The sequence below is a fragment of the Cygnus atratus genome, chromosome Z (genome assembly GCF_013377495.2).
Source record: "Cygnus atratus isolate AKBS03 ecotype Queensland, Australia chromosome Z, CAtr_DNAZoo_HiC_assembly, whole genome shotgun sequence".
NCBI classification, from domain to species: Eukaryota; Metazoa; Chordata; class Aves; order Anseriformes; family Anatidae; genus Cygnus; species Cygnus atratus.
In genome coordinates, this window is record NC_066396.1 from 42,947,862 (window position 1) to 42,973,788 (window position 25,927).

At 39.1% G+C, this 25,927-nt stretch overlaps 1 protein-coding gene across 3 annotated transcripts in view; it reads right to left on the reverse strand.

Moving 5' to 3' along the window:
- FRMD3 (FERM domain containing 3) overlaps positions 1 to 25,927 on the reverse strand; it is a 155,469-nt gene that overhangs the window by 92,530 nt on the left and 37,012 nt on the right. The window lies entirely within an intron of this gene.

A 25,927-nucleotide genomic window follows, 5' to 3' on the forward strand; every position in this document is an offset into this window, starting at 1 on the left:
AGTGATCAATATACTCCCTGCACATTAACAAATTGATTCCTTAAGAAAATGCCATCGCCACTTCTGCCTCAGGAAAACTCATTGTACTCTAATAGCAGCACATTTATAACATTTTAATATGTAGCCATATGTCCACTTGATGCTCTAATGGCATAACAGTTATTTACATACAGAATTTCAAAATTGTGTGTGGCTTTTTGAGTCCTCAAGCACTTTTGGGAGCAAGTATCTTACTGGATCCACGCACAATGTCCACAGCAAGGAAGACCTGATACTTAATTCCCAGCTAGCACTACAGTACAAGGAAGAAATGCACAGATGAATGACTGGATGTTTTCATCTTTGCATTGTCACTGAATAACAACAACCATGAGGATACTTGCCATACACATGATGTTTAGTTAATGACCTCATTTTTTGTTTCTGCTTTTCTTCAATGTTAATACTATATTTCATGTCTCCTTAATCTACTGCCTGGTACAGAGAACTGACATAAATCTTCACATTTCTTCTTACTCAAGCGATTTGTGGTGTATTTTTTTCCATATTGTTACCAAAAAAATGACGCCTGTGAGTATCAACAGTGGGGCAAAGCTGTTCGTAGTCCATTCTTAGCAGGCAGAAGTGCTTCCCTCTGTCACAGAGTCTCTGCATTTCTGTCCCTCTTTCTACTGGAGTCTTTGTACTTAACTCTTTAATGTCTACAAAATCAAAACTGTATGGGATATGTAATCACCATAGATTCAAAAATGTTTAATTGTTCCTCCAAATGATTCCTTGAAAACTGGATGCTATGGCTTATTCAACAATTAAGAAGTTATGTGGAATTTAAAATGTGAACAGCATGGCTGGACAAAAAACAAAGTAGTCCCTTACAAAACTGGACATCATTTTCATCTGCACTTTACACAGGAGCAGCTGAGGCAAGAACAGTGCTGTTACCTGTCCAAGGTCATGATCTAAAGAGCATAATGATCTAAAACGATCTATAAATGATCTAAATGGCCTTGTGACCACCACCATCCAGTAAGACTTACTACTTCCCACAAAAAAGAAAAAAAAAAAAACAAGATGTGCTTCAAGACTACACAAGATGTGCTTCAAGACTGGAATGTTACACAGACAAGAACATCACTGCACTATTTTGATAACTGTTTTGTTACTTTTGCAATTAATAAGATACTCTCTGTCATGGACATAGTTGCTTGTCCCTCCACTTCCATCAGTGAATAAATAAACTAAATAGAAAGCACCCTCAGTTAAGCCACCACCAGAGTGCCACACAGCCTTTCCCATGCACCAGTGGCTGCTGCACTGTCCCTCTCCTCGCCCCATGGACCTTCTGTCCTCCTGAGGTCACCTCCAGCCACAAGGAAACCACTCATTTCTCACTAGATGTCTTTTCCTCAGTCTGGGGCCTCTGCTTTTCTCCCCTCTTGCACCACTCCATTCTTCTGCTCCCTTCTACCTCCTACGTATTTACCTTTCACTGTGCCTCCTTTACTCTTCTACATGCTACACCTTGCCCAGAGGATATCACTGCCTTGTCTGCACCATGGTATTTCTGCACTTTGTTTTCCTATTTTTAAACAGCCAGTGGCAAGAGATGTTAACCCAGTTTGTCTGTTTCTGTACATGCTCATTCAACCTCTTGCTTTGCACCCTGCGTGACTACCTTCCTCCTTTGCAACATAGCAACAACTCATTTCCTTTTCTAATTGTTTCTCTCCAGCTTCCGGGCACTTAAAAAAAATTACTTCTTTGGTGTTAAAAATGATTAACAGAAACACTGGCTTTTCATACTGTATGCAGTAACAGGTAAGGGCATGCTAGTGACAGCATAGAGAAAACTCTCCTTAAAAGGCAAAGCCTTTATCAAAGGCTGGAAAGTACTTAAAGAAGATTGCTTCTCTCCCTGTGACTGAGAGAAATAAAAAAACTCCTTCAGGTCTGTATCTTAATGAAGTATTTTCTAGCTTAAAATCTTAGAAGTCCCTGCTAACTTATATGACTGTGCTACAAGCAAGAGCATCAAAATATTAAGGCAAGAATTGCACGGTGACATTTCAATACATAGGCAGTAAGAAAAAACGTGAACACAGATATGAAACTTCAGTTCCACATGCTTTTAAGATAAACATACAATGAACTAAATTATACTGGAGAATAAAAGCTCTTAGGTGACTCAGGTACAGTTGAACATGAAAATAGATTTTATTGACAACAGCATATAAAATAAATTCAATTTTTAGAACACTGTAAATGAGGAAAATGGACTAATCAGATTTTCATCTGACGGTAGTAAAGGGCATTACTGGAAGAACAGTCAATAAATCTGCTCAGCCCTATAGGTTCACATTCCAATCCATTCATTTAACAAGTCCTTGGCTTCATCCACATAAATAATCATAGAACAACATTTGAGTTCTTGAGGAATCTGATAAAAGGAGAGGACACATACTGTGTTCTTCAGTCCAATAACAAAGCTCCCTTTCTTAAATGAATTGCTGCCCTAATTTTCTTGCTTGAAAGGTAGATGATGGAAATCAACCGAACAAAAAAGAGCAAACAAAAGGCTCCAAGCTAAATTCATGCTCTAGGAATTCTTAAACCTTCCACAGATGAATAAAAGGGACTAGTTAATATGTCCACCCTGTGTTAATATACACTTCAGTTAATAGCACTACTCAGTCAGGCTTCCGGATCCACCTTTCATTACGAGGTATAAGAAAAGATTCTAAATTGACAAAAGTGGTTAAGTAGATACATACATAATGTGCTCTCATTAGAAATACTGTTTTAACTACTCCACTATTTTGTTTTCAAAATATCTGGTATTTGAAAAAATTCTGATCATATTTCACACACAAAATACAAATACTCAATGTGGCACAGAGCACCTCAAGTCTGAATTCAAAACTGTATGTCAAGAGGGGTGGGCAATGGTTGTTCTTTTTGTTTACTGCAAATAGCATCCATAAACATTTTCTAGATTTCTCTAACAATGCTCCAAATTCTCCTGAGCTTTAGCATCTGATAATCTTTGCTGTCTCCTGTGCTCTTTGATATACTTATTACATAGTATAGTACAAAAGAATACATTAAATCCAAAGCTTATCCTAATTTGTGAAAGAATATGGATAAATTAAATTAGGAACTGTCAGTCATCCACAACAGAGCACAAGAATGGATTTGGGTCACAGAATAATGAATATAAAATATTGCCTGGAACTTCACACAGTTGCTATATGGCTTTCCAATTATATGATCCTGGTTTTTTGTGTTGTTTTTTTTTTTTTTTTTTTTTTTAAAGTGCTATACCAATAAAGCCGTCTGCTTCCAAAAATATTTTTATGCTACATCTCAGAACTTTGTCAGAACGAGACAAAAATGACATCATAAAAAAGCCATTATTTGAAATACCACTGAAAAATGTCAGCAGACCACAGGAATCTGAGAATAAAAATCACATCAGACTTCTAAAAGCTTTGAGGCTGATAATTATACCATATCTCACCCAGAAAATATCAAATATTCTCAAGTAGAGAAAAACAACCCAGGCAGAAACAACCGTCACTAAAACGTAGAAGCAAGAGAGCCAAAATATTATGGATTGCAATCAGTGCATTCTTTTCCATAACAGAATAAGAAGTTAATTAAGCCACTTTTCTCTAGGTCTGTTAACTGAAATACAATATCTAGTCATCTCAACTGAGATATACTTTCTTTCAAATTTCTCTGACCCATACTCTAGGAAAAGTGTTTTTTCAAAAAGCCTTCAGGTTCTATAATGTATCCTTTCCACACATGCACAGGAAAATAAGGTTTAGGAGATTTCTATAAATAATTTGAAGAATAACTATCTTTTTTGTTCAGATAAGTAGGCACAAACAAGACATATGTTCTTCCTAAGGCTGCATTTGAGTATCTGACCTTAATACCACTAAAATGCCACAACAAACCCCTACACATATGCAAGGGATATCATACAATATAAATGACAGAATCCCTGAACAGGGATTGCAGATACTTGCAGATAACTGCTAAAATCTGTTTTTTAAGCCAGATCAAAGTTTTATTTTCTATGGGAACAAGTACATATTAAATTAAACTAACAGCTCTGGCAGAAATTTAAACAAGGGACATTCTCCACTCCAACAAAACACAGTCAAATACAGTCCTCCATCGATGAATGGACTCACAAGACAATCCTGCCTGCTTTTTACTCCTCAGCTCTAGGAACTGAGGAAGACACTGCAGAGATGTTTCATATTCACTGCCAGATACTATTTTTACTGTTTCCATTTCTGCAACTCTGCAAATACATGACTGAGAAACCCAGTTCCTTGGTAACTCCTATGTTATGCAGAAAATAGTCCAAAGGTCTCAGTGGCTCTTGGGCACTTTTAATCTAACACAAGAGTAATATTCCAAACTTGGGCTTGTTTTCGAGTTTTGTTGTTGTTGTTTTGTTGTTTGTTTCCTTGTTTTAATTCCTAGTTTCTTTGTGCACATTAAAAAAATCAGGGGAGAGTGTACCTTGTTCTGCCAATTCAAGCCTTCTCTGATGATGTAAAATGAAACCACAAAACATTTGTTCTTGTTTCACGATTCTGAAAGTAAGAGGAAAACCTTTTATAGAAGTTTGAAATCTTACATTCAGTGGAATGAATTCTCTGTTTGCATTTGTTTCACTGTTTCACTTCTGGGTCTATTTATCTGCATGTTGTCACAAGGAAGCGTCATGAGCAGATTAAACAACACTTCTGCTCTGCTACCTAACCAGTGAAACCCTGCCAGCTGCGCTTATATCAGTCAGGAAGCCACTGACATCACTAAGCAGCAGCACATAGTTCTAAGCATAGCATTTATTTGTGCACGGGGGTTCAATCCTCATCCTACAAGTGTCTTTCCTTGTGTGAATAGCAACTAACTGCGTAAAGCTGATCATACAACAAAGTGTTTGCAAGACTAATGTAAATCTACCCTAAGAATAAAATAAAGCCACAATCAAACCAATATTTCTATGATTTAAATATTAGAAAATTCAGGCTCTCAGGCAAGACAGGAATAATGTTTGATTTTCTGATGCTCGCTTTCTTTAGTGTGTGACGTATTTCAAAGTTCTCTAAGTTCTATGGACCTAAAAATCCTAAATATTTAAATTCAAGAACAACCATAACACCACCACTGAATGAAACCTAACCAGCTCAGAAAAACAGAGTGAAAAAAGAAGTTCCTAGAAGGTAAAAACATAACTCAGAAAGCAACTAGTTGAGCCCACTGAAAACTGAACTAGTACAACATCACACTTGACAAAAAGCAGCAGAGATTTACACAACTAAGCTGCTTCCTCACCTGCCACCTCTCTCATTTCTGACTCCTGTTTGGACACAGCAAAATCCTGCTCTGCTTTTTGCAAGAGAAACACCTCGACTCCCAACAGGCACACACCTGTCGTTTCACTCGTAATTATTCTGTGACGCGGTACTAGGTGCTACTCTCCTACACAGAAATGAAATGCAGCTGTAAAATGACACCTGGGTGCAATTCCCCATTAATTTCAGTTTTGGGGCAGCTGTCACCACGCTTGCATTTGTCTCCAGTGGCACAGTGATAAGCTCACCTGGCAGCACTGGTGGACGGGGCCACATGCTACCTAACCAGTGTACCAGGTCTGGTTTAAAATCAACCCTTGGGAGCTGAATAGGGAGTGACAAGGGCACAGAGAAGGCAGGTACCTTGGTGTGCCTGAATTCTGCAGCACACTCAAACTGAATTTTTAAGTCCTGCCCAAACAGAAGCATCAAGAGAAGAATCCCAACCCTGCAACAACTGAAGGCAGCAAGGAGAAACAGGCTCAGCTCCAAGATGGCAATGGCCAACCCTAACACTGACAGCCCCCAGCACCTGAGCAAACTTCTCACAGCTCCTTTGATTTATGGAGTCACTGGGACTACCCATAACTGCAGCTACTCATGAGATGGAAGAAGCACTGGTAACCTTTGCCCTTACTGCTCCACCTTTTGAGACAGCGATAGGAACACACCACTGCAGACATTTAGCAAGAACTGAACATCACATAATCTCTTTGAAATATAAAGATTAAAACCACTCCCGATTCATTCCTGAAGTAAAATGCTATAACCTTTCAAAAGGATTTCCTGCCTTCTAATAATTGGTATCCTCCAGTATTTTAAAGTACTTGCAAATACAATGGAAATCTATTATACACATTTAACTGGAAAGTTTTGTCAACTGTAATAAAGGCCAGCTGTATTTATTTTTTGATTAAAGTTGGGGAGGAGAAATGAACATTTCTTATCAAAACCTGACTTGGAACTGGCAGATTTCATTTTAGAAGCAAAGGATACATAACAGAATTTTCTTTTCTTTACAATGAGGAAATAATTGTATTTCTACAAAACTGAAAGGGGGGGGGGGAGGGGAATGCTAGTACTAATAAAAAGATTTTAAAAAAAAGAACACTGCAATAAAGCAGTTGGCATTTATTTAATTACAAGAGTACTCTTCCATACACTACCTTGTATGACTTACCTCTTGCAAATGATATATTTCATTCTGTTTATTCAATTACCCAACCATAATTTGTATCAACATTTCCTAACACTAGAATGTAGTTGAAGATGAATTTTTTTTTTTTTAAGTCTGTGTCTGTAAATATATTTACTTATGCATAAGTTTACTCATTTAACTACAAGACTTTATGGAATTAGGTTTTGTAAGAAGGTTTTACTTCCGTACGTCCCAGGTCTTTCCAATGAACTGCATCACTCATCTAATCCAGGAGAAATAATCAAAAAACATGCCCGCATAGCGAAGCTTCCATTATTTTTCTTTAACTGAAGAGAAAAAGGGGCACTCTATTACATTGTTGGAAATCCAGCCCTAATACCACCCCATTACAAATGTCAGCCACACGAAGCTGCATGACAAGACATGCTCAGGACTTGTGAGGATCTGAGGGATGTATTGGAAAATCCTTCTCTAAGAAGGCGAGTGACAACTAAACATTACTATGTTTAGTGCACAAAACAGAAATGTACCTTACGGTATCAAGACATACTACAGGAAGACTATACTTGCATCTTCAGGAAGTGAGTAGATAAGTGCATCTCACTCCTAAAAAGCCCCCCACTACAACCCATAACCAGAATACACGCTTCCCTTAGTTGCTATGCTTTCACAGCATGGCTTCAGCAGAGGCCTTCGCAGGAGCACATGCTGTAGAAATGCACACTGATGCAACAGCACCAACTCACTCAAAACTACAGGAAGTAGAGCTTTAGAGTTGAATTTTCATCTTATTTTACCCCACTTTGAAGCAGGAAAGGCTTTTTGGGAGAAAAGGGAGGGATGTGAATAAACAAGTGAAAGCATCAGAGTTATATTTCATAGAGAATTCAGCAGTCACCAGCGATAACCTTTGTCCACAAGAACACCTCAAGTCAGAGGCAAACCACCATTACCACAGTTACACTGTAAAAGAACACCCATCCCATATGAGAAGCTGAGCATTATTTACAAATTGCATAAGCACAGAGGAAGCACTTAGCCTAAGGCTCTGACTTCAGCTGCTCTCTTCTACCTCTGGTTCCATGATATATGCTGTTCACCCAGGAAATAAGTCTCAAACAAGCCTACGAACTAGAATTTGTTATTCTAAAGAAACTTTTATTTATTTTTTTGTTGTTAAGAGAAAAAAAAAGTGAAAAAAATTAAGCTGCAAAAGCATTTGAACTGCAGGCTTTGCATTTCCCAGATTTCTGTAGTAAAGTTGTATTTCTCCCCAGTGATAACAGAAGATATGAACTTAAGAGAAACCATAGTGAGATTACTCCAAAGTGCAGTATTTCAAGAGATAAATTTCAGGAGCTATTTGGAGGGTGTGAAGGAGGAAGAACATACACAAAACAACAAATCCCACACCTACACTACAGCTTCCCACCCCCCGCAAAATGCCCAGTGGATTTATGTTAGCAGATATGCCAGAAATTAACAGAGGTGACATGACAATTTTTCACTCATAAATGGTACTTCTCCATTTTCAAACTCATTTGCTAAGCTGAAATGAGTTTTGAAGAACATCATTTTTACAACGATAGCAGTCTTTAAAGTCAGATTTCTGAGCTCTTAATTAATTATCAGTTTAGCCCCAAGTGCTATAAATTAATTAATAGACCTAAATTAAATCTGTCTATCTTCCCACTCTTTCATTTAGGCAACAAATAGACAAACACCATTCAAGGATAAGGGAGAAAGCAAGGAAAAAAGGAGAAAAGTGTCTATGCTGAGAAGGAAAAAGTGGAGAGCAATGACAAGGCTATATGTGTGAGAGCAGCTGTGGCGGCTCTATTAATCTTAAATGAAACTGCATAGCTAAATGTACGCAGCACTGAAAATTTACCCACAGGTATCTCCTGTACTGAGGTCACAAACAAATTTGTTGAAGACGGCTCCTCTTGCATGCTATCTCAGTTGGGAAATGAAGGACATTATATGAGGTTATGTATTTTTCATCCACACAACAGTGTATTTTTGCTCTCTGTTGAATTAGAGGTTATTGCAGGATGATACTGGTCAAATAATAAAGGATGAAAGAGAAAAAGAAACAATAACACCATAGAAAAATTCCACTATGCCAGTCCATGCAAGGGAAACTATCATAAGTACAAAATCATATGTAAAATGGAAATTGTATTCTACTATGCAGTAAAATCTGGATGGCAGGAGTGAAAACAGATAACAAGAGAGAATATGCTTTCACACAATCAGCTCTCGACCTTACTGCTATTCTGCAAGTAAATTACTCTGACCCACTACTATATTATAAATGATAAAAAGAAATATTTATAGTTCGCGTACTGCAATTCTCTGAAGTTGCCACCAGTCTGGCAGGCAGGCACTAAAGAAACCACAAATGCAGTACTCATTTAGAGCACTCATCATTGTTTTCTGTCCTTCTGCACATGGGCAATACTTGGCCATTTAGGTTTTATGTCCCTGAAACGATGGCCTCACAGAAGGCTTGCAGCATTAGCTGCTCACTTCTGGTAACAGCTTCCATTAGTGCAGGATTCGTGATGCCAACTGAGGCACTATTGATTTCTTAAAAGGAACTGAGTGCTTCTGTCAGTAAAACTTCCGATCATTTTACACAATTCCCAGTATTTTTTGACAAAGCTAATGCTGCCTTCTTTCTTGTACCCTGAAAATCAAAACTAACTTGGAAGATGCAGCTAGCAGGCACCGTCGCACCTCATCCAGCAAACCAAATGACAGATCCCAAGAAGGAGGTCTCAGCCCTTATCTACAGAGCAACCTAAAAGCCAAATCACGTTTTAGACAAAAGATTCCTGATGTCACCAGGTATGGGTTGATGGTCAGAAACACTTCTCTGGACTCCAGGCATTTCTGAATCTTTTCAGTGCATGAAAAATATTCAGACTGATGAGGGACAAGAGCACCCTGTTGCTTTCCAGAGCTCAGCTGAACACGCTGAACCCAAGCCATGGTGAGGGTCACGCAGGAGCAGCCACACTGCTGTTTCCACACTAAATGGAAAAGCAGGACTGCAACAGAGAAGGGCAAGCTGGATAAACAGATAAATAGAGCTATGCAGCTGCTGTTGCCACAGGGCAGCTGAAGCCCCTGGTAATGGCACCTCCACGCATCTCCCCAGAGCTGGGGTTACCCCCCACGTCCCTCTCCTCTGCTCGGGGAACTGCAACACTGCTTGTGCATGCACAGGGTGGAAAGGAAGGAGAAAGAAATGGAAGATCATGGAAGATAATCCCTGGAGGCAGAGACAGGAAAAGTGCTGGATTAATGCCCATTTGAAAAGCTATCAGAGTGATGTGTGAGGCTAAAAGCTTACACAAAAAGCAGAATATATGACTAGATATTATGGGAGTCCAACCCACCATTATGTGGATTACTCCAGAATCACAAGCTCAGCTGTGTAGGTAGTGGTCTGGGAATATCAACTGAGAAGCACGCTGAGTCTCTCCAAGTGCTGCAAATCAGAGATAACGTCTCCTGACAGGCAAGACCCTCAGCCACAGTGATGAACTCAACAACTCCCAGTGAACCAGCTGAAAGTACAGTTCATATGCTAATCTAATGTGATAAAGGCCTAGGTGAAACCTTTTGGGTAGCTGAGGAAGCCTCACCATGCCATGCACTTGAATTGTCTGATAGTCATACCATATAATCATATCATAATGCTTCAGAGGATACCCATCACAATACCTTCAGAGGATATCCAAAAAGATTATTATAGATTGGAAGAGGGTGGGGACACACAAAAATCCCTCCCACCTCTTAGTAATTTAGTATTCATCAACACACTTCGCCTTTCAAATACTCATCTGGCTCACCTGTCCATGGCAAATAACTCCTTTTATGAGAAAACTATTTGGTCTTTATCAGTATTACACTATGCTCTCTCACTTTTCTCATGTGTTTTGACTGCAGAAATTTCATAACTTTAAGGAGCACACTGAGTCATTTCCCACTTGCTAAAGTGTTTTATCCAGTTATACCCTTTAGGCACGGAGTGAACTGAAAGAAATTTTTTACCACCAAAAAAAAAAAAAAAAGTTACATATATATATATATATATATATATGTGTGTGTGTGTATCTCCAAACTGCTTAACTAGTGCTTCATAGACACACATATATGAACTTATTTTCCTATCAGAAATAATAATACAAAATGAACTTTTTCATCAATACTTCCCCCTCCTGTCCCCTGCATCCTTGTAAATGCCAGATGTTAAAGTCCTGCTGAGAAGCAAAACAAACATGAAATTTGCAAGATTAGACATCCAGTTTTCAGAAAAGCAGATTTATGTTAGATTAAAAACTATGGAGAATAGAAGTATTCCAGAAGCATTCCTTGGATAGAGTGCCTATACCAATGCACCCCAATATGTTTAATAAAAGTCAGCTGTTGGCGTCAGAGGAGGAACTCATTCTCTGTGCCATATAAGCTTCTCTCTCTGTGCCAAAAAAAAATGTTCTCAGCTCGCAGTTTTTTTGTAGTAGGGGGAGTTGGATTGATTTTTTTCTTTCTTTCTCTTTTTACGGAGGTCATTCAGTCCTTGAAAGCCACACGAACTGCCTCATTAGCACTACCTAAAATAATACCTCTATTTGGTAGCACAGTCAGAACAAATCCCCCTTCCATTTCTAATCATCACCCATGATATTACAGTTATGGCAAATATTTTGTGATTCTTTGAAGAATGATTAGATATAAACCAGATTTAAAACAGAACTTACTTCTTAATTTATTTTAAATATCACTACAAAAGACACAAGACAAACATCTTAAATAATAGGTGGCAGAAATCCAAGCAAAGGATTCTACAGGCTTGTTCCATTAACTGCAGCTGCAGAAAGAAGATAATAAAGCAATACATTTTACAGGTCCTATAGCAAATGAATTGTTCCTCTTACTGGATTTCACTCTTCTCCCTTACTCAGTCAGATTCATGTTCATTTTTTGTCCTTTTCCCAGACTCCCTGTTTCCACTAACTCAGCAGAGTAATAGAAAGACGAAACACAAACTGACCTTTCTTTTTGTTGTTTCAGTAATTGCTCTATTTTCTACGTCTTTGATACCTACTACATATACGCTATTAAAATGTACATTTTTTGACTGAATCGGGAACTCTTGACACTTGATTGGTTCTCAGTAGTAGTTACTCTTGATTCATCTGAAATAAATCCTATGATACTGCAAACGTTTCTTACACCTAGAAAAAGGAAAGCAAAGTCCTGAATTACATACCAAATGACATCTCATAGCACAGCTACGCTTTTCCCAATTCAAGCCATGATCTCACAAAAACACCGTGGATAGCAATTCACAATACATTTTGCTGTCTTACAACATTTTAGCTGTACACCAAACCTCAGAATATACTTCTAAACAAAACTAACACAGAGTTGTTTGACATACTCCACAGCAGACAACATTTAACAAAAGCATTTTAAAGACATTCAGTTATGGTATATATGCAAAGGATCTTTATAAACACTAACCATTTTCCCTTAATTGTCCCTCTTCCCTATTACATCTGAACACATGTAGAAGATAACTCATTAAAATAAGAAAAGACCAAAGGAAGTTACTGAACAGGAACACCTGTATTCATTTAATTGTTGGATAAGAAAGACACATAGTGAAAACTATGTTCTGTAGGCAATAAAGCAGTGCATAATTCTCCCAAGCAAGTCTCTTCAGGTAAGTCAAAGCTCCTAAATGGGAACTTGTTTAGAGGTACTTAAGCACCAAAGCAGACTTCTGGGGAAAAAAAAAAAAAAAATTGGCATAGGGAGAAGGCCAGTCAAAAATTCTAACAAAAAACAGTAGCATCTGTAAATGTATTGTACAGCTGTTCCTAGGACACCTGTTGCACTAGAAAGGCCTCTCTTTATATTCCTGTCACATTCAGAGTTAAAGCAGAGCCACAGTAGAAGTCAGGAAGAAAACTGAGTAACTTGGTGAAGGAGTGAACAGTTTTGAATATCTTCCCCAGGTACAATGTTACAAAAGGCTTCTTTTTCTCCCCTAAAAGTTTTAAAACATCTGCACTGAACATCCTGTAATTTGGGAGGAAATTAAGGCCACATTCTCCCTTATCTTCACCCAGATCATCTATGGCTGATATGGGCTTATGGAAAAAAAAAAAAAATCTCTTAAAAAAAAGCCAGCACAGTGCTGATATGCAGATTATAACAAGCGGAGCTCTGACAGCTTCATACCTGCTGCACCAAAACTGACTGTAAAACCTCAGCATGCAATTATTTTATAATGATTTTCTCTTTCAAAATCAAAGAAGATGCATAAATGAGCAGATGACACCAAAGACAGAAAACTAGTTTTGTCTTACAGCACAAGGCAACATTTTGGATTTCTCTTTCTGCCTGACACAGCAAACAAAAAAGGACTTTCAGGAAATAAAACAAGAAACAGCCCAGCACAGAAATGGGCAAGAGAACAAGTGAGCCTTTCAGTAACCTTGCACGCTTCCTCTGGGATACAGCAACAACACTTGATCGTGGGCCCTACGTACACGCATGAGCAGCAGGCGGACAGAGAGGCAGGGGAAGACCCCAGCACCACGGACATTTCTGTCAATAACCCAAACCCATCCACAGGCACATGTTCATCCCAAGAGAAAGGACTGGATTCCCAAATCAGCTGGGAAAGCACTACAGTTAAGCACAACAGTATTCCAGACACTGGACTCCCAGACCACACCAAATATGCTGGACAAGGCAGAGGGTCCCCTTTCACCATGAGATCAAGCCTGAGAAGAGCACCAACGCCCCCTCTCACAGAGCATCCCAGACTGGAAGGGAGCCACAAGGATCAAGTCCAACCCCAGGCTCTACATAGGAGTACCAAAAAATTAAACCATGGCTGTCAGCATTGCCCAGATGCTTCTCTCAGGCTGCCCTGTCTCCCGCACCCGATCTTCGCTAACCTTTCCAGTCCTGCCCTTTGTCCTCTTTGGCACACAGCAGACCATGTCCAGCCCCTTCCCACGTGGGTGAGAAGAGCACATCAGGACTCCCAGTGGCCAGGGTGCTCTGCAGCTTTGTCTTCACTCAACTTTCTCTCAATAGGAAGTAGAAAACTAAAACTGAATGAACTTCATCTACCAAGCTCCAAGCATCTGCAATGAGCTACAGGCATGGCATGAAAGCAGGCATAAGAGGTTAGCAGTGCACAGCCATCAGAAATAAATGAAGGGAAGTGCACAGCTTCACTGTGTGGCTGAAAGATGTTCCAGTAATTATCTGCCGATATTTATTTCTACATATGACTGACTACCTGTTTATACAGTGACCCCACTGAGTCACTGCCACACAGACTCATCTGTGGTTGTCTTGGACTGCAACAGATGATAGTCTTGAAATACTAATTTTAAGATCCTAGAATAGCAATACCTCACAGATCAAAAATGCTGAACGTCATCCGGTATTCAGGTGATAAAATGCACTTCTTTGCCTCACTTATAATGCATCTTTGACACCTCACCACAGATATACACCATACTTTTTATGCATCCGTGCCTATGCAGGCATGCACAGACACACCTTTTTATATAAATACATAAGAAAGATGTCAGTGAAAAAGATTAAAGGATTCTAAAATTAGAGAAGGCAATTAGATCGTTGGGCTGTCTGTAAAATTTGGTAAACACAATTTTATTCATTTTATGTCCTATACTAGCCAGCTTTATCTTTTGTCAGGCTCAATAATTACATTTTTCTACAGTATGTCTTCAGCTGAGGCAGTCAATTGTAATTTACAGCTTTAAAAAAAAAAAAAAAAAAGAGAGATGGAAATTCTGTTGCTGGTTTATTCTACTGTATTATAAGTCAAAAAAAAAAAAACTTGGAAAAATCATGCTTCAATTAAACTGCACAGCATCAAGGAGTACCATAATTGCCTACAAATATTTTTATTTAAATAAAAATACTAAAATAAAAGAGCTACCTAGAACAATCTCCTTTCATCAAATGGTTTTTAATGACAGACCAGGATCTACTTGACAGCATTCAAAACCAGTTATTTTAAAAAATATATGCTGTCATATTTAATAATGTCCAGTTTCTCATGAACCTGAACCCGTTCCAAAGTTTTAAGCACAACTTTTGCTAAGAGGTTTTGAATAGAGTCTCATCCTTATCTTACTGGGTCCCTAAAATGAGCAGCCAACTTGAAGCACCATAATGGGTGAAACTTTTTCCAGACCAACCAAGCGACATCTACCTTGTTTTTCAGCATCATCCTTTAAAATGATGCAAAACTTCACCATCCCAACAGTTTCTAATATTTTAAACAGCTATAAAGTTTAGATATCCTTTCTCAAAAAATTATGAACAGAACAACAACATCCAAGGAGAATCCCACATGATAATTAGTTCGGCTGCCTAATTTATGCTGAAAGCAGTTAATTTGTTGTATACTTAATTTTAGGTGAGAGCTACAGACTTGAAGTTTCTTATAAATGCAGGGCAAAGCTGTTATTTGACAAGAGAATAGCTCTGCTGAATCCAGCTGGTTTTCAGCTCCTTGCTCAGTGCAGTTTTTCTCCATGTACGTTTTGAGGAATTTCCCATACCCCAAAAGCTCCTCTGCACTGGATTCTGTCGACTGCACATATGCCATGGACCTCAAGGAGCAACACTTGCCATTGCACTCAAGCTCCCATTTCCAAAAAGTTAATGACAGATTAGTGAAACAGAAGGCAGGCAGGCAGCCTGGGAGGAAATTATGGTGTGTGCCCCCACACCAAAATCACAGGGGAGCAGATGTCAGCCCTGGCTGTGCAATGTCTGTAGTCCCCTTCTCACCGTGCCACAGAACCTTTCTAATGCTACCCCATCAAGGGGGAAAACATGTGTCTCCCCTCTCTGCTAGCAGAAATAAGGGAAATCCTAAGAGCCATGCATAGAACACGAGCTGAATTTCGTATTTGCCAAGTTCTCCCCCGCCCCCCTCAAAAAAAAAAAAAATTAAATCTCTGCTAAGGGAACAAACTTAGAAAACAGATTCTGACTACAGCGTGTAGAAATTCCACCCACTGTGCTCCATGTGGCCGTTTTAGACTTCTGCTGTTTTAAATTAGAACATTTCCCAGTTTCCTTCACCCACCCTCACCTGCTACTCCGACCTATGGTCTCTGTTGGAAAGCTTCAAAATTAACAGAAGGCTACAACACAGAGCTTCTGCTGCTTGTGAAATTATCAGATAACTACATAGTACACATCAAGACACATTAGTTTAACAACTCACATACTGTTTTCAGTTTCTTTCTCTAATCACCAATAGACAAATCACTGATACTCCAAAACAAGGGTTACAACAGGAGCAAACCACAACCTCTCAACTGCATGAGGTATCAACCATCCTACCTTTCTCCACAGCAACATCTGCCTCCTGTTGCACATCACCTACTGTAAAGGTTGATGCTAGCAGACTGATGTTGACAGCTCCCATTATTGCATTAAAATTGTTATGATACTCGATCCACTCCTGAAGGCTTCAGCTGCCATACAATTAGACAAGAATCTCTGGTTAAACTGTAAACAAGTAACAAGCAAAACATGAGCCCCAAGCTAAGGAAAACCCATCCTCCTCAACACACCAGAAAGTAAATAAGGAAGCAAACTGCACTGTGTAAATACAATTTGTTTTTATATATAAGCCAGCCTTGCAATTCTGGGGTTGATTTCCATTTACTTGCTATTGGAAGTACTGGAAAAGAATAGCAAATATGTTGCATGACTTGCAGTAAATGTAATAATTCAACCAAAACAGTATCAGTGAACAATCAGCCTTCAACAGAATCCTGTCAGGACTACATAAATTAGACTCCGTTCAGGGTTTTTTTTTCTGCACACAGAGATATTAATCCATGTCAAGAACAAAGATTCTTCTTTCCTAATGCAATACTTTCATGTCTAGACTGTGAAAAAAGCAAACATTTAAAAGGTGTTTGCATCAGAGATTTAAAATTTGAAATTAAAAAAAAAAAAATGAAAAATACATTTCAGCATTATATCTAAATTGGGAATGAGAGTGCCAAATTTTATTGAGATGGCTTAATGGGTTCAAACAATAAAATATAAACACCTGAAAAACTGATTTGCTAAGAATATCAGCATTGCTTTTCAACTGCAGAACCAAGACAATGCAGAAAAATATCTCCTGTCTAAATGCTACACCAAGTGCATAAATTGTCTCTACTCTTATAATCTACGATAAACATCAGGTAGTTTTTCCTTTTCGTAAATTTTAGTGCTCAGTAATATAAAATTTTAGAAACAAATTGCATTGATTTAATGAATTACATTTTGACAGTTTTTTGCTTTCCCACTTTCTTTCCTATCAATCTTCATGTGCACAAAAAAAAAAAAAAAAAAAAAAGGCTGTATTCCACTGCCTATACTGTTTCAGTATAGCAAGGAACAACAAACTTCCATGTCCTTCTCTGTTATGTTCCACTAGCATTGAACACCCTAAAATACAGCAACAAAAATACTGGGTGCTTAGGAACATTATGACGCTTGATAATTTAGTCATCAATCCATTTCATCTTCAGGTGTGCTAACACCAGCATTTCCATTAAGAAGACAGTCTTGCTCCGGACTATCCTGAACAATGAATCAGTCCCTGTGCAAAGAATCGGTGAATAAATTCTTATTAACTTTTCACTGTAATATGGGAATGATTGTCTCCTGGCCACTTAAGGAACAATATATAACCTAACTCCTCCAGACAGGAGATGTATTAGGGATGTGCGAGGAAGTTTATCTACTGATAAGAACATTGCAAGGTTGTCTAGTGCACTGATGGAAAACATCTAAGTTGCATATTTGTATTACTCTGATTAAAAAAAAAAATGTCAAGAGCAGCAGCACCGAATGTTAGAGCACGTCTCCTCTCAGAAACATAACTATGGAAGTACACCAGCTCCTTGCTGCATGGGTCCTAAGCTAAGAAAAAGTCTAAGATCTTCTCCCCACACTATCCCAAAGCACTAAAAAGGAAATAAAAAGGCAAACTGCAAACTTCCCTACATATATACTGGCTTCTCAGAGAAGATCAAAGCAAATTCAAGGTCTTATTCTGCCCATTAGTCATGGTCCAACATATCCTGAAGATCACACAAAGGAAATATGGACAACACTTTAATCCCCCAGCCAGTCATTTGGGTATCAGCCCAGTGCAGGGAGATGACTCTACTGCCAGGATGCTGTTGTACAGGGTACATCAAAGCAGAGCCATCTGATACCAGAGGAGGGAAAGATTACAAGGGCACCTAAGGAGGCATACATCAGTGGACATAACTTGGTCTTGACAGACGTTGCTGAGGCTAGCTCTACACCAGCTTTACCATCCGAGATAGGGGAAAGCAAGGATAACCTTCAAACATTCAATATTAATTAAAATATTTTAAAATAATTTAATCAAAATTAATTTACTTTAGGATGTCCCACACCTAAAGCACTTAACAGTAAGAGTGGTACCATAACCAACTTATAATAAACATAAAATAAACTTCAGTGATTCTAAGCCAGCAACCCAGACTTTCAGGCTACCATGACGAATTCTTCCTTGCTTTCAAGAACACATGCATAAGAAGAATTTTTAGAAGGCTTGTTAGGCTATTCTAACTGAGTAAATTCAGTTCAGTATGTTTTTGAATTTCATTTTTTATTTTTTTAATTTAGTTCAAAGGCTGTTTTTAGGGGATCCTTCCGGGAAAAGGCAATGTTTTTAAGTTATTTATTATACATCACAGACCCAACTCTGCAAATCTGACTAGTTTTATTTTTAAAAGTTCAGAGCTTAAATCTGCAAAGGGTCAAAGACCCCCCTAACTTCACATTTTATGGAGGCTGAACAAGTTCACATCTAAGATGGAGAAAAAAAGAAAAAAGAAGCAAACACACTGTGCAGCATTTTGCAGTTTCAGGTCAGTGTCACAGCCTACAATGCAAGTTGTTATATGCACATCACAAAAGGACCTCTTTGTGCTAATTTATGGAGCTGAAGCTTGCACTCAACTCCGAAAGTGGAATAAAGATTTCAGTGCTTAGGCTCCCTTGTCTTGGTCTCAATAAAATTCAAGGTATATATAACATGAGCAAGAGTCACCCATTCTTGTGTTTGCCTTTGCATTGACATGCCTGCCTACATTCTTTACTCTCAAATTAAATCTTTTCTGTTTTCAGTGCACTAACGTAGCAAAATGCAGCACTGCACATCATGCAGATTTCTGATGGTCTGAAATACGTGCATATATTATGGTAATATCACATGTATATACAGAATCACTGAATCATGGAATATCCTGAGTTGGAAGAGAACCGCGAGGAACATCAAGTCCAACTCCTGTCTCTACACAGGACCACCCAAAAATCAATCCATATGTCTGACAGCATTACCCAAATGCTTCTTCAACAAGCCATCAGGCTTGGTGCCATGACCATTTCCCTGGGGAGCCTGTTCCAATGCATATCATGTTCTCAGGAAAAAACATAAGGAGAACCAGCCACAGGTTTGCAGTGGAAAACATACAGGCCCAGTGTGTGCATTCTTCTTCCAAATTACCCTGTCTACTTGCATGTCCTCAGTGCAGAGCAGGGAAAACCAGAAACACTGGCAACATTCATAAGACTCAGGAATAGCCCAGAGGCATCGACTTGAAAGAGTGCAAATACACACAGCTTTTTACCAGTGGCTACAGGGACTGTTGCACTGCAGGACTCAAGGTGCAGCATTCATGGGATCCTGAAATACACAGGAGAACTACTAAGAATGAAACATTGGGATGGCTGGATTCCTTCAACCTACTTGCAACAGGAGCCTTTGAAAAACTCGCTGTATTCCCAGAGGAAAGACAGGACGACTAGGTTTGTCCCCAGTTATCAATTGGTACAGTCATGGGAAATTACATGAAAAGCGCTGTTCAATGGAAGGTAGGAACTTGCACTAGCAGAACAATGGCATCTTCAAGGCAAATGGATTTCTATATAAGAATTAATTATGCAATGAAACAGAAAGTTGTGGCCTAAGCTCTCCCTTCACATAAAGCAAAGACATCTGTGTATTAATTTCTTTAATTATGATTAAGTTTAAAGTTTTCTTTCTGAGGATGAAAAAGCTAATTAATTAGCTCTGCTTTTATGCTCATTAGTTCAAAAGTAAGCTGACCAATAAGTTGCATAACTCTTAAATATTTTAAAAGTAGCAGGGCTTGACATTTTCACTGAAATTTCCTCAGAAACTGAGTAACACAACTGATCTCTGTTTTGTACGATCTTTATGGTCTTTAATTGTTCTTCCCAGGAAATGCCAGGCTTTCCCTGTTATGTTTTAGCATACCTAATGCTTCCAAAGATGCTTCAAATGAAAAACTGCACATCTTAAATCAACTCAGCCTACAGGAACTTGATATTGATTTTATTTAAAAAAAAAAAAAAGTGAAAAAAGCTCTTTGCAGTTAGCACTCTAATAGATTTAATATATCACTAAAGGTTTATTGGACAATTGTTGCCTGCAGCTGAAAAATAAGTCATTTAGATAAAAAAATGGAATCAGAAAAAGCAGCACTTAGGGTCATCTTTTCATCTTATACATAAAGATGAAGCAAATGGGTTTTGCATGTATGATTAATGCAGTAAGTGAGGGAATGAAGTGTTTTCCCACTTCAAAACACCATTCTGGCCATTTTTGCAGCCATGCCTTCCATGCATTACCTCTAATGGTAGGTAATGGGAATTGTCCTGTGGCTTCACACATTTCAGTGATCCACCTATCGCTGTTTCTTCTTCAGTTCTCCTCTGGGTGTCATTGCACAAATAGCTGATGTGGAACAACATATGGTTTACGGCTTACAGCACTTAGACCTTGCTCTGACTTCAAAAGCGGATCCCCATTTCTTTCGCTGAGGATTTGGCACTTGTAAATAACTTTTAAAGGAAAAAAAATGGTTCTTGATATGACAAAGGTGCCAGGAAAATTAAAAATACAGCACAACACCAAGCGAACAAAAAACTGCACCAGCATACAGTGGAGACTAGCATTTGACTTGGACCATCATCCACTTTAAAAGATCGCTTTATAGCAGAAGTGATCACTATGCAGAGGCAGGAGTGAGCCTGCTACTAATGTCAAGCACATTCTTCTCACATTCACTGAATCAAAACAGTAAGGTTTTCCTGCTACTGTTTTGGGTAAAACTTGTAATGGACAGCACTGCTGCCAGCATGGCCCCTTTCCACATTTTCACGCTCCTTTGTTATGCAGGCACTAAACAGTGATGATTTGACAGCACTTAGACTTGCAAAAACACAGGGAAGTATAATTATAATATATATTTTCAAAAACTGATGGGAAATTCTTGCTACTTTCATACATACTGACAGTTCTGACCATTTTAATAGATCACATCAGTACTGAGGGGAAGCTATCAGTGAAAGAAATGTGAAAAGGTCTAAAAATATGATGCTACACTATATATGCAAAATCTTTAAATTCAAAACAGTCATGATTAACTAATATTGAACTGTCATTGAGGGTGAACATAAAAAAAAATGCACTATCAGGGTCACTATAAAGGAATTTCACTGTGGCCTTTCCCCTAAGTCACCCAGTTGTAAAAGTGGTCAGCCTTTTCATTGCACTGCTACTACTTACCTTCTCAAAGAACGGTCAATTTTCTTTCTCAGAAAAAGATGTAATTTTCCTATAACAACAAAATATACTTCCTTCCTTATTAAACTTTTATTTCTTTTTCCACACACATCCATTTAAGGGTTAAATTAAGCCTAGTATTCAGTTCAGTGCGCACCACTTGGCCCTGGAGTTCTGAAGTTGCCTTGGGGAGTTGGCTGAAGTCAACTGAGATGCTACTGGCTTCAGAAGGGCTCTACAAAGAATAAATATCCATCCCTGCAGTATCTGCCTGGGAGTCATGCAAATGATAGGCTCTTCAGTGATCATCAGTTCCAAATTAAAAAAAAAAAAAAAAAAAAAAAAAAAGATCTTTTCCATGTAATATTCTGGAAGCACACACAATATTTAGAATGATTCCTCAAAGTAATCACTTTGAAATTATTTCAGTAAGAAATGGATTGGATCAAAAAAAAATGATTATTAGCACTGAAAAATGCTTTCAACAACTGTGATCACTCTTCATGTCACATGCTATTCTCTGTATTTTGGTTTTAAATTTAACCTAAACAAATCCCTTCTTAGTTTTTACACCTGGCTGCTTTCCTGTCTCACATGGTGAGGCTTAAATGCTGATGCTTCCTCTTCATCAGAGCATAGAATCATAGAATGGTTTGGGTTGGAAGGCACCTAAAAGATCACCCAGTTCCACCCCCCTGCCATGGGCAGGGACACCTCCCACCAGACCAGGTCGCCCAAAGCCCCATCCAGCCTGGCCTTGAACACCTCCAGGGATGGGGCATCCACAGCTTCTCTGGGCAACCTGTGCCAGTGCCTCACCACCCTCTGAGTAAAGATTTTTTTATGAATATCTAATCCAAATCAACCCTCTCTTAGTTTAAAGCCATTACTCCTCGTCCTATCACTCCCCACCTCCTGACTAAGAGTCCCTCCCCAGCTTTCCTGTAGGTCCCCTTTAGGTACTGGAAGGCCACTATAAGGTCTCCCTGGAGCCTTCTCTTTACCAGGCTGAACAACACCAACTCTCTCAGCCTGTCTGCACAGGAGAGGTGCCCCAGCCCTCTGGTCATCTTTGTGGCCCTCCTCTGGATCTGCTCTAACAGGTCCATGTCCTTCCTGTACTGGGAGCCCCAGAGCTGAATGTAGTGCTCCAGGTGGGGTCTCATGAGAGCAGAGCAGAGGGGGACAATCACCCCCCTCAACCTGCTGGCCACGCTGCTTTTGATGCAGCCCAGGATGCAGTTGGCTTTCTGGGCTGCAAGAGCACATTGCCGGCTCACGCTGAGCTTCTCAACAACCAACTCCCTCAGGTCCCTCTTCTCAGGGCAGCTCTCAGTCCATTCTCTGCCCAGCTTGTATCTGTGTTTAGGATTGCCCTGGTCTGGATGCAGGACCTTGCACTTGGCCTTGATGAACTTCACAAGGTTCACACAGGCCCACCTCTCAAGACTGTTCAGGTCCCTCTGGATGGCATCCCTTCCCTCCAGTGTGTAGACCGCACCACACAGCTTGGTGTCATCAGCAAACTTGCTGAGGGTGCACTCAATCCCACTGTCCATGTCCATGACAACAATTTTAAACAGCATCAGTCCCAATACCAACTCCTGTAGAGTACCACTCTTTACTGATCTCCAGCATGCCCAAAGCTGAATAAAAAATGAGTTCTGATGAGAAAAGCAACCAGATGAAGAAATCAGAGAGAGAGTAGGAGACAGAAAAAAATGTTCTCCCTCCTACTCTATATTTCTGCCTTAACAAGCACAAGAGTGGTAAAGGGCAATCTAAAGGAGACCTACAACAGCAATCTGCTGTGTTTCAGGATCTCATCCCAGGTACCAGCAGAGCCTAGCCCAGGCACAGGCTGGACCTAACCCACCGCCTCTGTCCCTACACTGTGGTGGATAGGTAAGCAGTACAAAAGTGCAGTACTGAGACCTGGGCAGGGGCAACTGACTAGAACGACCATCAAAAATGTGTTTCTGCAGTACAAAATAAATGGATAAAATAAAGTAAATTACCTTCTGCCTAGGATTTCAAGCAGTCACCTACTGTGCACTCCATGGCCATTCAGCATTGTGCCAGAATAGAATGGATCATTGCCACCTGGGGTCTCCTGTTACAAAAATGTAGCCTTCTGCGTCAAGAGATAGCAAAGTCACCTTTATCTGAAAGCAAAACACATCCATCACTGTGCATCAACTGTTACATGCACAGATGCACATACACACACTCATACACTGGTTAGTTCTGATTTATTCATAGAGCTACAACAATATCCACTACCAAGCTTCTTACTGCTCTCTTCCTTTTTTTCTAGTTAAGGCACAAGGGCTACAATAAGACTATCTGTTTGCCAACCTCCTCAACTTATTTTCAATCTTTTTGTAAAGTAAAACATTGTCTTCTGAAAATACCTACAAAATTCGGGTTCACAAAAAGCAAGCATTTTAAAATATTCAGACTATTGAAACATCTAGAAAGCCCATAAAACGTCAGTTGAAACTTAAATTTTCATTACTTCCTCTAAAGTAAGTTTCTTTTACGGTCTTAAAAAAAGGGCTACGGACTTCTACAAACTCAAACTTGCACAACATTATGGGCATGTAAGCAAATACTTCACAAAACGAGAAGGGAAGAAGACCTACATGTTACCACACTGACTTGTTTGTCTAACCTAGCCATAAAAGAACCGTCTCTTGGGTACACATGTAATTCTTTTCCAGTCAATCTGTCTCTACATCAAGCTTTTTAGCCTTGCGATAAGCAGTGTATCAATGGCAATACTGCAGCACAGAATATGATGAAAATGTCATCACGGATTAGTGTGCTCTGGGCCAATTTTCAAAACACTCAGTCACCATGGGAATGAACTGAAAGCCTAAAGCGACAGAAAATGAAATGGAAAAAGTCCTCAGTGCCTGCTCCCTTAAGAAAATAAGATAAACAAGAGGGAAAAAAAATAAAAAAATTAAACACCCTTCTGATTCATCAGAGAAACTCAAAGGTTCACTGGATTGGAGTATTCCTCCCTCCCTATGTTCCCTCCTCCTCTTTATTCACTATATAGATTCACTACAATTTTTGCTTTTTTGTCCAGAGAGATTGTTTAATATTTTCTGCAACAATAACAAAATCTTAAAAAGGTTTTGAAACCTCTGTACTTATAAACTGTGCACTAAATTGCCATTGATCTGTCCTGAAGCTCACAAATTTACAAACAGGGAGGTGAGGTCATTACTGATGATGGAACATGTCTCTAGTAAAAAACATAGCTAGAGACAAAAAATGCAGGAAAACAGATTTGCCTTTTTAAAAATAATTACTTAATAGATAAAATGAATGGACAAGTACTAGAAGATTGAACATGAGAAAAGTTAAGGGCTGAAATAGTTCTTACACACACCATTGAAAATTCACTTCCTAAACATTAGTTTCCTCAGAAATGAAGAGGCTTGAGCTTTCAGATTCAGCAGAATGAGATCTGTGAACTTCCTAGGTAAAAGCAGCCAGTATGACAGCATCCCTTTGAAGGTTCTGTATGGGTAAAAGCTGCAGAAGCCCAGTTAACCAAAGTCTCTATTCCATTAACAAGTTGGCCATTTATCACAACACTGAAAAAATGTATGCAGAAAGTTTTGTAGTCCTCCACTTTAATGAGTAATAGAAGGTCCCATCATCATCATGTAACATTTCTCAAATTAATGGATTCATCGTTCTCATGGTATCTTTGTGGTGGAAATTAGCACCATGCTTCTTATTTCAGACAGGAAAGCAGGAAACTAAGTGAATTAGCAGAGATCCAATCTTAACTCATAAATGTGTCCCTCCTACTCCTTTTCTGCCTCTACTACAAACCAGGTCCCAATGACCTGCACAAACACTTCCAGCAGGCTGCCAACATGGACAGATACCTACTGCTTGGCAATGTAAATTCATATTTACTGCCCACTCCCCCTCAATCTCATCCTTCTCCACAACAATTTTGGACCTTATCAGCTCAGTGCCCCAAGACTGTTCAACATATTTACAGCAGACCCCAATAGAGTATTGTTTTGCAGAAGTGCCAGTTTGTGTCCCCAGCTGACAATCCTACTTGTTTTCCAACCAGCCTGGCTAGTAGCTGTGTGATGTAACAACAGCCTACAACTTTATTCATCTGCACGTCATTTTTCTTCAGAAACATGCATGAACAAGGGATCTACTCCCTGTTAAAAATACCACAGAGGTTGCGTTTAACAAGAATACAGAAGACCACTGTTCTTTAACAGGACAACAGAGGAGTATGTCTCGTTGTTCTCATAAAAGCTCTGCCAAACTCTTGTGGGGAGAAGGGATAAAAGCCTCCCACCACTTATTCAACTTCCCACTTGCATACCAATTTTCATGTGTAAGCACTAGAAGTTAACCCCTGCAGTCCTGCACTATAGTGATGCCACTCAATTCATGGGGATAAACAACTTTTTTCCCTATCAATGTAAACCCCATAACTTGTTCAAGTTTTGCATGATTTTTTGGTTTTTATTTTTGTTACCTGTATATATAAAATAAAGGTAACTATATACTAATGTTACAGTTTATATCTAGTTATAAGTTAGTATAAAACCTTAGCAGAAAACTTCTTCAAAACTGTTGACATAAAAGGGCAAACTAGTTGCATTCCTTAATAATTCACCT